This window comes from Oncorhynchus mykiss, chromosome 7 (assembly GCF_057628025.1).
Source record: "Oncorhynchus mykiss isolate SJ-2025 chromosome 7, ASM5762802v1, whole genome shotgun sequence".
In the NCBI taxonomy this organism is placed as follows: Eukaryota; Metazoa; Chordata; class Actinopteri; order Salmoniformes; family Salmonidae; genus Oncorhynchus; species Oncorhynchus mykiss.
In genome coordinates, this window is record NC_143028.1 from 67,907,077 (window position 1) to 67,923,897 (window position 16,821).

At 42.4% G+C, this 16,821-nt stretch overlaps 1 long non-coding RNA gene across 1 annotated transcript; it reads right to left on the reverse strand.

Annotated features, from left to right (window-relative positions):
• Window positions 1–5,457: 5,457 nt before the first annotated feature.
• LOC110527146 (uncharacterized) lies at window positions 5,458–7,191 on the reverse strand. The gene is made up of 3 exons (XR_016497487.1): window positions 7,057–7,191; window positions 6,839–6,935; window positions 5,458–5,602 (listed from the first exon to the last, which is right to left on the reverse strand). It is a non-coding gene; the product is annotated as an uncharacterized LOC110527146 (long non-coding RNA).
• Window positions 7,192–16,821: the final 9,630 nt, after the last annotated feature.

A 16,821-nucleotide genomic window follows, 5' to 3' on the forward strand; every position in this document is an offset into this window, starting at 1 on the left:
ATAAAGTATTATTATAGCAGTAGAGGAGATTTTTGTAACCCTCTGACCAGTCTTTATTTGCCTTCAGTCCCGGAATTATTCTCTTCATCACTCTCCACAACTCTGCAGCTCCAACAATGTCAATCAATCACATTTGGCTGAGCTGGAGGACTGACAGCACCAGAACCAGGGTGCTAGGTTCATAAAGAGCAGGGAGTGGAAACTGTCACTCTGTGTCGACGGAGTGATTCTGTCACGATCGCCGTGGTAATCATACTCGGACCAAGGCGCAGCGTACGTAGAGGTCCACATGTTTATTAAATGAAACTCACAAAAACAATAAGGAGCACTAAAAACAATAAAGAGCAAGGAAATGTGACGTTCTGCTCACAGGCATCAAAACAAAAACAAGATCCCACAAAAACCCAGTGGGAAAAGGCTGCCTAAGTATGATCCCAAATCAGAGACAACGATAGATAGCTGTCTCTGATTAGGAACCATATCTTGCCAACATAGAAATACAAAAACTAGAGTGCCCACCAAAGTCACACCCCGACCTAACCAACTTAGAGAATTAAAGGCTCTCTAAGGTCAGGGCGTGACAGATTCGGTGAGATGAGGTGTGTGGCATATGGTGATGGATTCTGGGATGGAAACACTAGCAAAGTGCTGTGACCTCTCCAGACCTTGCTGTCACCATGCAAACAAATGAGGCAAAACGTTTCAATCGTAGAGGATGGGAAAGGTTTCCTCTTGACTTTAAACTCACTGTTTTGCCCACCGACTGATTTCCATTGCACTTTCGTGGTTTGTTTACAGCATCAGTCCAGGGTAGGAAACCAGTTGAAAAGGTAGTTGTAGTAGAGATGCACTCGTTTGGTTTGGGCCCAGTTACACTGTCACGTTCTGACCTTAGTTCTTTTGTTATGTCTTTGTTTTAGTATGGTCAGGGCGTGAGTTGGGTGGGTAGTCTATGTTCTACTTTCTATGTTGTAGTTTTGTGTTTGGCCTGGTATGGTTCTCAATCAGAGGCAGGTGTCGTTCATTGTCTCTGATGGAGAATCATACTTAGGTAGTCTTGTTTATTTTCTGTTGAGTGTTTGTATCTGCAACCAGAAAGAACTGTTTCGGTTTCATTCTTTCACTTTGTTGTTTTTGTTCAGTGTTCTATTGCTTTATAAAAAATATGGACAATTACCACGCTGCACATTGGTCCTCACCTTCTTCCACCGCCAACGGCCGTTACATACACCTTATAAAAAACTCTGTTGAATTGCAACTTGCATATGACATGGCTAAACCTCACTCAGATCCTAATCTAAACTGTAACCGCTGCGGGGTTGAGCTTGTGATGTGCGACACACTTACACCCTGCACGTTTTCTATTGCTCTGTCTCCCTGCACCTCAGGCAAAGGTCAGACAGCATTCTCCTGTGTAATGACATGTACCTCACCTTTGTCGCTGGCAAAATCACTATACCGGAAAATGAGCAGCTTGATGGTTTATACACTGCTCAAAAAATAAAGGGAACACTTCAACAACACAATGTAACTCTAAGTCAATCACACTTCTGTGAAATCAAACTGTGCACTTAGGAAGCAACACTGATTGACAATACATTTCACATGATGTTGTGCAAATGTAATAGACAACAGGTGGAAATTATAGGCAATTAGCAAGACACCCCCAATAAAGGAGTGGTTCTGCAGGTGGTGACCAGAGACCACTTCTCAGTTCCTATGCTTCCTTGCTGATGTTTTGGTCACTTTTGAATGTTGGCGGTGCTTTCACTCTAGTGGTAGCATGAGACGGAGACTACAACCCACACAAGTGGCTCAGGTAGTGCAGCTCATCCAGGATGGCACATCAAGAAGGTTTGCTGTGTCTGTCAGCGTAGTGTCCAGAGCATGGAGGCGCTACCAGGAGACAGGCCAGTACATCAGGGGACTTGGAGGAGGCCGTAGGAGGGCAACAACCCAGCAGCAGGACCGCTACCTCCGCCTTTGTGCAAGGAGGAGCAGGAGGAGCACTGCCAGAGCCCTGCAAAATGACCTCCAGCAGGCCACAAATGTGGACGTGTCTGCTCAAACGGTCAGAAACAGACTCCATGAGGGTGGTATGAGGGCCCGACGTCCACAGGTGGGGGTTGTGCTTACAGCCCAACACCGCGCAGGACGTTTGGCATTTGCCAGAGAACACCAAGATTGGCAAATTCGCCACTGGCGCCCTGTGCTCTTCACAGATTAAACAGGTTCACACTGAGCACATGTGACAGACGTGACAGAGTCTGGAGACGCTGTGGAGAACGTTCTGCTGCCTGCAACATCCTCCAGCATGACCGGTTTGGCGGTGGGTCAGTCATGGTGTGGGGTGGCATTTCTTTGGGGGGCCGCACAGCCCTCCAAGTGCTCGCCAGAGGTAGCCTGACTGCCATTAGGTACCGAGATGAGATCCTCAGACCCCTTGTGAGACCATATGCTGGTCCGGTTGGCCCCGGGTTCCTGCTAATGCAAGATAATGCTAGACCTCATGTGGCTGGAGTGTGTCAGCAGTTCCTGCAAGAGGAAGGCATTGATGCTATGGACTGGCCCGCCCGTTCCCCAGACCTGAATCCAATTGAACACATCTGGGACATCATGTCTCGCTCCATCCACCAACGCCACGTTGCACCACAGACTGTCCAGGAGTTGGCGGATGCTTTAGTCCAGGTCTGGGAGGAGATCCCTCAGGAGACCATCCGCCACCTCATCAGGAGCATATCCAGGCATTGTAGGGAGGTCATACAGGCACGTGGAGGCCACACACACTACTGAGCCTCATTTTGACTTGTTTTAAGAACATTACATCAAAGTTGGATCAGCCTGTAGTGTGGTTTTCCACTTTAATTTTGAGTATGACTCCAAATCCAGACCTCCATGGGTTGATAAATTTGATTTCCATTGATAATTTTTGTGTGATTTTGTTGTCAGCACATTCAACTATGTAAAGAAAAAAGTATTTAATAAGAATATTTCATTCATTTAGATCTAGGATGTGTTATTTTAGTGTTCCCTTTATTTTTTTGAGCAGTGTAGTTTTACCCCATGAGTAGTGAGGACAAGAGTATCCCTGCACATTATACATTTGATACTGTTACTGATTGACCATGTATATAAACTCAGCAAAAAAAGAAATCCTCTCACTGTCAACTGCGTTTATTTTCAGCAAACTTAACATGTATAAATATTTATATGAACGTAACAAGATTCAACAACTGAGCCATAAACTGCACATGTTCTACAGACATGTGACTAACAGAAATTGAATAATGTGTCCCTGAACAAAGGGGAGGGTCAAAATCAAAAGTAACAGTCAGTATCTGGTACTGCAGTACATTTCCTCCTCATGGACTGCACCAGATTTGCCAGTTCTTGCTGTGAGATGTTACCCCACTCTTCCACCAAGGCACCTGCAAGTTCCCGGACATTTCTGGGGAGATTTGCCCCAGCCCCTCACCCTCTGATGCAACAGGTCCCAGATGTTCTCAATGGGATATAGATCTGGGCTCTTCGGCTGGCCGTGACAGAACACTGACATTCCTGTCTTGCAGGAATTCACGCACAGAACGAGCAGCATGGCTGGTGGCATTATCATGTTGGAGGGTCATGTTAGGATGAGCCTGCAGGAAGTGTACCACATGAGGGAGGAAGATGTCTTCCCTGCAACGCACAACGTTGAGATTGCCTGCAATGACAACAAGATCAGTCCGATGCTGCTGTGACACACCGCCCCAGACCATGTCGGACCCTCCACCTCCAAATCAATCCTGCTCCAGAGTACAAGCCTCGGTGTAACGCTCATTCCTTCGACGATAAACGTGAATTCGAACATCACCCCTGGTGAGACAAAACCGAGACTTGTCAGTGAAGAGCTCTTGTTGCCAGTCCTGTCTGGTCCAGCAATGGGGGGGGGGGGGGGTTGTGCCCATCGGCGATGTTGTTGCCGGTGATGTCTGGTGAGGACCTGCCTTACAACAGGCCTACAAGCCCTCAGTCCAGCCTCTCTCAGCCTACTGCGTACAGTCTGAGCACTGATGGAGGGATTGTGTGTTCCTGGTGTAACTCGGGCAGTTGTTGTTGCCATCCTTTGCCTGTCTCGCAGGTGTGATGTTCGGATGTACCGATCCTGTGCAGGTGTTGCTACACGTGGTCTGCCACTGCGAGGTTTATCAGCTGTCCGTCCTGTCTCCCTGTAGCGCTGTCTTAGGCGTCTCACAGTACAGACATTGCATTTATTGCCCTGGCCACATCTGCAGTCCTCATGCCTCCTTGCAGCATGCCTAAGGCACGTTCACGCAGATGAGCAGGGACCCTGGGCATCTTTCTTTTGCTGTTTTTCAGAGTCAGTAGAAAGGCCTCTTTAGTGTTCTACATTTTCATAAATGTGACCTTAATTGCCTACCGTCTGTAAGCTGTTAGTGTCTTAATGACCTTTCCACAGGTGCATGTTCATAATTTTTTTATGGTTCATTGAACATGTATGGGAAACAGTGTTTAAACACTTTACAATGAAGATCTGTTAGGTTATATGGATTTTTACTAATTATCTTTGAATGACAGGGTCCTGAAATCAGTTATGGATCCAACAGGATCCATTTTTCCTATTGCTTTTGCAGTATTAACGGAAATTGGGAATCTCCTGTAGGAAGTGGCCTGGGCCATAACTCTGTAGACGTGAGTTAGTGGAAAGGGGCTGGTGTCACTGGGTGAAAAGGGTTAATGTCAGGAGATACCTTTATCTATATATTTCCGGATATTTTACATTTTATTAGATATAAGGAGTAGACGTGCTCCAGATACGCATGTCCTTAATTTCACATATGGAGCTAGGATGTTCTCCATAATGAGACAGTTTCTACATGCATCCAATCCGGACCTCAGAAATCCCCCTGCTACCGTCAGAGTCCAGGGAGATATCTTGGGTGAGATACGTATGTTCAAGACACGCACCTGATTTGAAAACTATTCTAACTCTAGAAAGGCTATGAGTCATCATACCAACATATCTAAGCCTTTATACTTAGGCATGAACGAATCCACGTATTACTTTTTAAAATCATATCTGTAGTCATTACCTGATCGTTGATGTATCGTATTTCAATAGATACCCTTACAAATGTAATGTTCATCCTCGTATGTCTGATAGAAAAATGGGCTAAATCAGACTCAAATGAAATTTCCACCGCCCAAATTTTTTTACCTGTTCAGGGGTAGAAAATCATTGTGCTTCTTCACATAAAGGTGACATCTGAGCATGCATTTGCACCATATTTAGTAGTAGGCTATATATGGTACGGAAAGGGAAAAAATGTAATCTAAGTTCCTATTTCCAAAGCACATCTCAGCTATTTCAGTTTCAAATCGCAACACATGTTTTCTGTAAAGATGCAAACATAAGCCAATTTTTGATTAAAATGTATTTTATATATTTACCAGAAAATAAAAGTTGCACACCCTCAATTCCCCTGCCTGCCCTGTTTGTTATAGACGACGGATGCGATGAATGCAGATTGGGTCATCAGGGGTGGTTCCTTTCAGTCCAGACCCAACGTGGTGTTAGTGTTGGTCTGTGATCCACTCCAAACTGTAAATGCATACATCATGAATACAAATTGTGTCGATATTGCAAGAAAATATTGTCATTTCACATAACCATACCACAAGGTAACTACTCTACCTGCTTCATTCATGGGAAAATTAACTGGAACAAGCTAGCTAGCTAGCTAGCTAAGTTAGTTAGCTAACCAACCATCTTATATTAACCCATAATACAGAACACGGCTAAACGTTTTAAAACATTAGCTGTCACCTTGAGGCTTGATAAGGGGTAAAAACATTGTTATTTGTTAGCTAGCTAGGCTACCAGTTAGCTTTTAACATTGCTCTCCTTTCAAGCATAGCTAGCTAGTCCTACTAGCTGCTGGACAAATTAGTTAACTTTCTTGATTCTAGTTACTAAGATAAATAAAACATCTCAAATTAGCAGGTCATTTTAGCATTTACATGTTTGACAGTTTCTGAATAGCTTTTCACTTCTTTACTTCTTGTTACTAGGCTACCAGTTAGTGCTTTTAGCTAGCGGTTTGAGCATACCTTTATCCAGAGGAAATTCAGAAATTATAGCTTGTGTCTGAAAGAATGTTTTTTATATTTGTCAAATTTGAGCATGTCTTCAAAACTCAGATAAACATCAGAAATTGTCCTTATATGGCATATCAAAATGCACACCAAGATCCTGATATGGCCCTCAGAGAGCCTATTCTGTACATTGAATGTGCTGAGAAAATATTCTATGTAGGCCTACTGTCAGTCGTAATCATAGAGAAAATAAGACATCAAGGTAGGCCTATTTGGACATCTAATGAGTCAATATCCGGCCATGCCATGTATGATATCATGAGGGAATCCAAAAATAAGGGTTTTTTGCATGAACGAAAGATGGATTTCATATTTGTCAAATTATGGAGCATGTGCTGAAAACTCATCCTTATTTTCAGCGTATCAAAAAGCATGTCAAGATCCAGAGATGGACATCAGCCAAGAGAAGCATCTGGAATCAATATAGCTTCATATCTTGAATGTGCTGAGAAAACACAGATATGCAATGTACACAGTCAGGACTTGTCAACATGGAGATGATAGGATGTCACCAGTGGAAGCTTTAGGAGGATGGGTAGACCCACGGTATAGGCGCGGAACCCACGGAGACGTCAAAGTGTGTTTCATAAATTGTGAAATACTGATTATTTTAACCTAAAGTATTTAATAAAGACATGTATTGTACAATATTATGGGGAATGGGAATGAGAGGGCTACTTACAGAGTGTTAGGAAGGGATCACAGCTGGGATTGAATGAGGGTACGAGGCATGATTTGACGTGTTCAGAGGCTTGACTTCAGTGCAGAACAGGATTTGACTGGGAAGACAAAAAATGAGTAATGAGTAAAATCATTGATGTGTAATAATGTGATTGTGTTTGTGTACGTGATTGACTTTACTACATACAGTAATAAGAGAAAATTGATATGGGTTCTCACAGTGCTTGGAGAGGAAACATTAAATTTGCCAGTGGATGAGAGGGCACATGAAACATGGCTTCAGTTCATGTCAGGAGAGAGTTGACAGTAGTAGTGGAGTGAAGCTGTCATCACCTCTTAATCAAGGAACAGAAGGGGACTGGAAATACAAATAGCAGGTACATTCCATTACTACTGCGCCATCGTATGTTTGATCAACAAGTTTCTCCATGAAGTTAAACACAGACTGCTCATCTTGCACACTGTGCCACCAACGCAGCCCGCTACCAAGGACTGAGGACTCTCGTTCTCCGTGGCCAACGTGAGTCTAACATTTAAGCATGTTAAACCTCGCAAGGCTGCAGGCCCAGACGGCATCCTTTGGCGCGTCCTCAGAGCATGCGCAGATCAGCTGGCTGGAGTGTTTATGGACATATTCAATCTCTGCCTATCCCAGTCTGCTGTCCCCACATGCTTCAAGATTGCCATCATTGTTCCAGTACACAAGAAAGCAAAGGTAACTGAACTAAATTACTATCTCCCCGTAGCACTCACTTCTGGCATAGTGAAGTGCTTTGAGAGGCTAGTTAACCTCTTGAAGCTAGGGGGCACTATTTTTAAGTTTGGATAAATAACATTCTCAAAGTAAACAACCTATTTCTCAGGACCAGATGTTAGAGTATGCATATAATTGACAGATTAGGATAGAAAACTCTAAAGTTTCCAAAACTGTCAAAATATTGTCTGTGAGTATAACAGAACTGATATTGCAGGCTTTTTTCTTTACATAGTTGAATGTGCTGACAAAAAAATCACACAAAAATTATCAATGGAAATCAAATTTATCAACCCATGGAGGTCTGGATTTGGAGTCACACTCAAAATTAAAGTGGAAAACCACACTACAGGCTGATCCAACTTTGATGTAATGTCCTTAAAACAAGTCAAAATGAGGCTCAGTAGTGTGTGTGGCCTCAACGTGCCTGTATGACCTCCCTACAATGCCTGGGCATGCTCCTGATGAGGTGGCGGATGGTCTCCTGAGGGATCTCCTCCCAGACCTGGACTAAAGCATCCGCCAACTCCTGGACAGTCTGTGGTGCAATGTGGCGTTGGTGGATGGAGCGAGACATCCCAGATGTGCTCAATTGGATTCAAGTCTGGGGAACGGGCGGGCCAGTCCATAGCATCAATGCCTTCCTCTTGCAGGAACTGCTGACACACTCCAGCCACATGAGGTATTAAACTTTTAAACTTTTAAAATTAAACTTACATCTGGCAAATGTTTAACAACCATACCTGGTGCAAAAAATTGTCTTGCATTAAGAGGAACCAAGGGCCAACCGCACCAGCATATGATCTCACAAGGGGTCTGAGGATCTCATCTCGGTACCTAATGGCAGTCAGGCTACCTCTGGCGAGCACATGGAGGGCTGTGCGGCCCCCCAAAGAAATGCCACCCCATACCATGACTGACCCACCGCCAAACCGGTCATGCTGGAGGATGTTGCAGGCAGCAGAACGTTCTCCACGGCGTCTCCAGACTGTCACATCTGTCACATGTGCTCAGTGGAACCTGTTTCATCTGTGAAGAGCACAGGACGCCAGTGGCGAATTTGCCAATCTTGGTGTTCTTTGGCAAATGCCAAACATCCTGCACGGTGTTGGGCTGTAAGCACAACCCCCACCTGTGGACGTCGGGCCCTCATACCACCCTCATGGAGTCTGTTTCTGACCGTTTGAGCAGACACATGCACATTTGTGGCCTGCTGGAGGTCATTTTGCAGGGCTCTGGCAGTGCTCCTCCTGCTCCTCCTTGCATAAAGGCGGAGGTAGCGGTCCTGCTGCTGGGTTGTTGCCTTCCTACGGCCTCCTCCACGTCTCCTGATGTACTGGCCTGTCTCCTGGTAGCGCCTCCATGCTCTGGACACTACGCTGACAAACACAGCAAACCTTCTTGGCACAGCTCACATTGATGTGCCATCCTGGATGAGCTGCACTACCTGAGCCACTTGTGTGGGTTGTAGACTCCGTCTCATGCTACCACTAGAGTGAAAGCACAGGAACTGAGAAGTGGTCTGTGGTTATCACCTGCAGAACCACTCCTTTATTGGGGGTGTCTTGCTAATTGCCTATAATTTCCACTTGCTGTCTATTCCATTTGCACAACAGCATGTGAAATGTATTGTCAATCAGTGTTGCTTCCTAAGTGCACAGTTTGATTTCACAGAAGTGTGATTGACTTGGAGTTACATTGTGTTGTTTAAGTGTTCCCTTTATTTTTTTGAGCAGTTTATATTTTAAATCAACCTGAGGAATGATTATAAAAAACGTTTGACATGTTTCTGTGGACATTATGGAGACTATTTGGAATTTCCGTCTGCGTTGTCGTGACCACTCTTTTCTGTGGATTTCTGAAAATAACGCGACAAACAAAACTGAGGTATTTTGGGTATAAAAATAATCTTTATCGAACAAAAGGAACATTTGTTGTGTAACTGGGAGTCTCGTGAGTGAAAACATCCGAAGAGCAAAGGTAAAGGGTTAATTTGATGGCTTTTCTGATTTTCATGACCAGGCTTCCAGATGCTAAGTGTACATATTGCTATGCTAGGCTATCAATAAACTTACAACCGCTTGGATTGCTTTAACTGTAAAGCATAATTTTAAAATCTGAGACAGGTGGATTAACAAAAGACTAAGCTCTGTTTTGCAATATTGCACTTCTGATTTCATGAATATTAATATTTTTTTGTAATATTGTTTGACTGTGGCGCTATGCTATTCAGCGGTTGCTGACAAAAATGATCCCGCCACAGGGATGGGTAGCATCAAGAAGTTTTAATTAAGGATCATGTCACCTCCACCTTACCTGACACCCTAGACCCACTCAATTGTCTTACCGCCCAAATAGAGCCACAGACAATGTAATCGACATTGCACTGAACACGTCCCTATCCCCATCTGGACAAGAGAAATACCTACGTCTGAATGCTGTTCATTGACCATAGCTCAGCCTACACCATAGTATCCTCCAAACTCATCATTAAGCTCGAGCCCTGGGTCTGAACCCCGCCCTGTGCAACTGGGTCTTGGACTTCCTGACGGGCCGCCCCCAGGTGGTGAAGGCAGGAAATAACACCTCCACTTCTCTGATCCTCAACCCTTAGGCCCTACAAGGGTTTGTGCTCAGCCCCCTCCTGTACTCCCTGTTCACCCATGACCGTGGCCACACAAGCCTTCAACTCAATCATCAAATTCGCAGATGACAACAATAGTAGGCCTGATTATCAACAATGACGAGACAGCCTACAGTGAGAAGGTGAGGGCCCTGGCAGGGTGGTGCCAGGAAAATAACCTCTCACTCAATGTCAACAAAACAAAGGAGACAATCGTGAAACAACAGAGGGAGCACGTCCCTATCCACATTGACAGGACTGCAGTGGAGAAGGTGGAAAGGTTCAAGTTCCTCTGCGTACACATCACTGACAATCTGGAATGGTCCACCCACACAGACAGTGAAGTAGTGAAAAAGGCGGAACCGCACTGCCCTAACCCATCTGGACAAGAGGAATACCTATGTAAGAATGCTGTTCATCGACTACAGCTCAGCATTTAACACCCTAGTACCCTCCAAACTCGTCATTAAGCTCGAGACCCTGGGTATCGACCTCGCTGTATGCAACTGAGTCCAGGACTTCCTGACGGGCCGCCCCCAGGTGGTTAGGGTAGTAACATCGTCACCCGCTGATCCTCAACACTGGGGCACCACAAGGGTGCGTTCTCAGCCCTCTCCTGTTCTCCCGATTCACCCATGACTGCGTGGCCATGCACACCTCCAACTCAATCATCAAGTTTGCAGACGACACTACAGATTACCAACAACAAGACAGCCTATTGTGGTGTCAGGAAAATAACCTCACACTCAATGTCAACAAAACAAAGGAGATGTTTGTGGACTTCAGGAAACAGCAGAGGGAGCAGCCCCCTATCCACATCGTCAGGACAGTAGTGGAGAAGGTGGGAAGTTTTAAGTTCCTTGGCGTACACATCACGGACAAACTGAAATGGTCCAAAAAACGTCCTGACGTCCTGACGAGGGGGCTGGGTCAGCTCTCCAATTAATCGTGGAGTCGACCAATCAGCTGCTGGAGGATTTCAGGAAGCCATCTGCTGAAACACACTCAAATACACAAACTACAGCAGAAACTGGGGAACGTAACAACTGTACTCTATACCATCTACTGCATCTTGCCTATGCCGTTCGGCCATCACTCATTCATATATTTTTATGTACATATTCTTATTCATTCCTTTACACTTGTGTGTATAAGGTAGTTGTTGTGAAATTGTTAGGTTAGATTACTTGTTAGATATTACTGCATTGTCAGAACTAGCACAAGCATTTCGTTACACTTGCATTAACATCTGCTAACCATGTGTATGTGACAAATAAAATGTGTCTTAACTAATCTGCACCTTAGAGACTGCTACCCTATATACATTGACATGTAATCACTAGCAACTCAAAATACTGGAAGACTAGTCACATTAATAATATTTACATACTGCTTTACTCATCTCATATATACTACATTCTATTCTACTGTATTTAGTCAATGCCAATCCGACATTGCTCGTCCTAATATTTATATATTCTTTTACTTTTAGATTTGTGTACTGTTGTGAATTGTTAGATAATACTGCACTGTTGGAGCTAGGAACACAAGCATTTTGCTACACCTGCAATAACATCTGCTAAATATGCGTATTTGACCAATAACATTTGACTTGATTTGACACATCAAAGTAGCCCAAGAAATTATCCTGAATAAAGCCCTGGCCATCCACATAACTGACGATAACTGACAACTGCAAGCAGAGTGGGGGGCAATTTTTACTCCCTGGGGCCTGGAGTTTTTTAACAGTCCTATCTGTTAACTACAAACAAAATATGATAATGATAAGTCCATTGTACTCCCTCAAATCATGAATTGTTTGTTTTGATATACCCTAACGTTTATGTGCTCTTAATTTAGCATGCTCTACCCTTAGACACGGCAACATGTATCTTGCCACCGAGTCTAACAATTTACTCCCATATCGTATTATATGACTGGTCTCTCTTTTCCATAACCATGTAAAATTATCCTGGTATCGTTACTTACCAATGTCCAACGACATATGTAATAACTGTTTCACCTTAGATTGTTCCTGATAAGTCAGTTAAGAACAAATACTTATTTACAAAGACGGCCTACCCCGGCCAAACCCGGACGACACTGGGCCAATTGTGCGCCATCCTATGGGACTCTCAATCACGGCTGGATGTGATTCAGCCTGGACTCGAGCCAGGGACTGTAGTGATGTATCTTGCACTGAGATGCAGTGCAGACCGCTGTGCCTCTCGGGGAGCCCTAATACCATGTTTCATTAAGTGGAATCGACACCATCTCAAAAATGTAAAAACATAACCCCTTTCCGCTAATCTAAACATTGCAACCTGATGCATTAAATTGATAAAAACATAAACCTGTTGTTTAACAAATGTAGAACCTTCAAAATGTTGGTTTTGTCTTATCAGCTTAATATTCAATACTTATGTCAATCTACTTTAGTTACTGGACACTGTTCCACGTAATGGAAACAGATGACAATTTTAGAATACATGAACTTCCTGCTCAATTCACTGGTGTTACCTAAACTATATAACCACGCAACAATAACCAGAAACTGTCAAAGAATATTTCTTATACCTCTACTTCAAATATCCCACTGCCTGCTCGCTTTCAACTGCAGCTAATATTTTTTGACAATCTCAAGGCTCAATCTCTCTACTCATAATTTAACCTTGTACAAACCAGGATTATTCTCTCTTTACTAGAATACCAAATGTAGAAAATACATCAGGCAATACTTATGGAAAAAACACATTTCGGTGGGCACAATACTACTGCCTCTTACCACCCAAAACTTTGATCCATTGTTGTTGTAGCCTTGTTTTATCATAATCATGGTCACAGCTCTATCACAATTGCCTATCTGCTATTATTAGAATGCATTAGATTTCGGCAACTGTCTCTTCTAAGTAGGCTACAAAAAAATACAAAAAAACACTTGCAATTGTTTACAAGCATACAGTACATTCAGTTCATGATTCAGTGATTCAAATACATCTCCATTCTCACAAAGTTATTCCAGCAGACCATTTTGGCCACACAATGTATTACATCGAAATCGCCTCACTATTTATGTTGAATAAATTAGGCTTTCAATTTGAACTAAGCAAGCTGTTACAACGTTCAGTTTGCATCTTAAAACAAATATCTCGTAATGACAAAGTGAATACATGCTTTTAGACATTTTTGCAAATGTATTGAAAATGAAATACAAGAATATCTCATTGACATAAGTATTCACACCCATGAGTAAATACTTTGTAGGAGCACCTTTGGCAGCAATTACAGCTGTGAGTCTTTCTGGGTAGGACTCTAAGAGCTTTCCACACCTGGATTGTGCAACATTATTATTTTCAAAATTCTTCAAGCGCTGTCAAATTGGTTGTTGATCATTGCTAGACAACCGTTTTCAAGACTTGCCATTGATTTAAGTCAAAACTGTAACTCGGCCACACAGGAAGATTTGCTGTCTTCTTGGTAAGCAATTCCAGTGTATATTTGGCCTTGTATTTTTGGTTATTATCCTGCTGCAAGGTGTCAGCATGGGCTCCGCTACCTGCTGCCCCTATTAAACTCTAACTGTTTTAAAGTCACCATTGGCCTCGTGATAAAATCCCTGAGTGGTTTCCTTCCTCTCCGGCAACTGAGTTAGGAAGGACGTCTGTATATTTGTAGTGACTGGGTATATAGATAGATACACCATCCAAAGTGTTATAAATAACTATTTTATAAAATGTCATTGGTTGGTGGATATAAAGTCTTGATTCGCTGAGGCGTAATTTGTTACAGGAAATAATCAAGTCCAGCTGGTGTTGTTCGCATAAGGCTAAGTGTGCCAGGTTATCTGATGGGAATAGCTAAATGTAACGTTCTATCACATGCAATTATATCTATGATTTTAATTGGCTGATGTGGATTTTGAGACAGAGAAAAAGTTTAACTTTAAACTTTTGTAATCTTTGCAAGTATAGACCCCTCATCTTCTGTGAATGTATAGTTGATTGGGGTAACACATAATGAAAATGGACATGCAAATGACTGTAAAACATTGTATAAATCACATGATTTTAAATATTTGTTTTCTTCGTTCCCCTGGAACACAAACTTCCCAGTGAACGATAAAATATCTCAGCTATTATTCCTGTCTATATTTAGAAATACAGGAAGAGCCAGAACTTTCACCACAATAAGTTCTAGCTGTTCTTTTAGAATCAAGAGGCCAGAATTCAAATTGCAATGTTCCGACATCACATTGCATTTGACTCATGGTCATTCTCGTTTGAGCCTGTGGGTTTACAACAAATGTGATTTCTGCAAACATCAGTGAAATTGCCTTTATTTAAAGTCAACTGTGGTCTTTCAGCGCATTGTGATCTTGTTTTCATCCTGACCTGAGTCTGCCTGGATAAAGTGTATCTTACTATGCTCATGAATAATGAATAAGATGAGACTTTGGAATGGCTTGTATTTTGATTCTGAGTAGACAGGATCACTCATATACCTGTGTACTGGACCCAAGTGAGAAAACAGAGAAATCCCCGCTAAGCTTGGTTCAGGGCTAAAAGATGACTCATACTCCAGTGCAGCGACATCCCCGCTAAGCTTGTTTTGGGCTAAAGGATGACTCATACTTCAGACAGTGACATTCCCGCTAAGCTTGCTAAAGGATGCATAGTGAACAGTGACTAAGAAAAACAACCTGTGGCAGAAGAGATCATGTGTGAGTGGTGTAACATTAAAGTTGTTGTAGACTGCTACTGTTATATAGTATGACATTTGTATATAAATTATATGTGAAGCATTATGCAATCCATATAAAGCTCTTTCAAATATTAGCTCTTTCAAATGTTTGTTTTTGCTCAATGATAGCTTTGAAAGAATAATATTGGTCAGAAGACCACCCTAACGATAACCCTCCTTGTTGCTTACATTAGATACAAACTCTACCTTGTGTCCTTGACAGGGTTGGGTAGGTTACTTTCTAAATATAATCCGTTACAGTTACCTATCCAAAATTGTAATCAGTAACGTAATTTTGGGATTACACAAACTCAGTAACGTAATCTGATTACCTTTAGATTACTTTCCCCTTACGAGGTATTAGAAGAAGACAAAAATGTATGTTACCAATTGAACGACATCTATTGCAGGATAAATCAACGTTAAAGTTAACACAACTGGCCATTTATGGATGTTAAATGTTACTTTATGGGTTGGTTATGTAGGCTTCTAACCCATCACTTTCTACTACATATAAAAATATGATTAAAGTATATCTTTACATTAAAAACCAAACCCTAATAGAATTCCAGTCATTCCAAGAAATGTTATACTCCTTGATTTTCAAGATTAGAACTTGGAAATATAGATTAGTCACATTTTTCTACCTGAGCATAACCCCAAAACTAAAGACTTATTAGCCAGCCTTACTCTGTTTATGATTTTGTTGTCATGGAGGACTGATTGGGCTCACTGATTTGAGTTGAAAAATGAATGCTGCGCTCATGGAATGGCATGCTTTGAGCACTACTGGATTTTTTATATACAGTGGGGAGAACAAGTACAGTATTTGACACACTGACGATTTTGCAGGTTTTCCTACTTACAAAGCATGTAATTTTTATCACATTGTATGATTTTTAAGTAATTAATTAGCATTTTATTGCATGACATAAGTATTTGATCACCTACCAACCAGTGAGAATTCTGGCTCTCACAGACCTGTTAGTTTTTCTTTAAGAAGCCCTCCTGTTCTCCACTCATTAACTGCTGATGCAGTACCAAAGTAACAGTAAGTTGAGACTGACCACATCCAAATCTTCCACTTTTCTATTAATTTCCTTTTCAAATAAAAATATCTTCAATAAACTGACAACTAATAATAACTCTGGCTCCACCTACATTTCAATAGCTTTGTGGAACCAAGATATATACATACTGTAGACGTGGAATACCTGTTAACAAACTGACTCAACACACATGCCTCAACACACATGCCACTGCCTCAACAGACATGCCTCAACACACATGCTACTGCCTCAATACACAGGCCACTGCCTCAATACACATGCCACTGCCTCAATACACATGCCTCAACACACATGCCTCAACACACATGCTACTGCCTCAACACACATGCCACTGCCTCAACAGACATGCCTCAACACACATGCTACTGCCTCAATACACATGCCACTGCCTCAATACACATGCCACTGCCTCAATACACATGCCACTGCCTCAATACACATGTCACTGCGTCAATACACATGCCACTGCCTCAATACACATGCCACTGCCTCAACACACATGCCTCAACACACATGCCACTGCCTAAGCAGACTGTGTGAAAACCTTTTGCAAATAAATTCCCTAAAAATCCTACAATGTGATTTTCTGGATTTTTTTTCTTCTAATTTTGTCTGTCATAGTTGAAGAGTACCTATAATGAGAATTACAGGCCTCTCTCATCTTTTTAAGTAGGAGAACTTGCACAATTGGTGGCTGACTAAATACTTTTTTTCCCCACTGTACTTTCCATCTTTCATTAATGTGTCTGGAAAAAATCCCATTGCTTTAAAGGGACAATCGACAGTTGAAACAATAA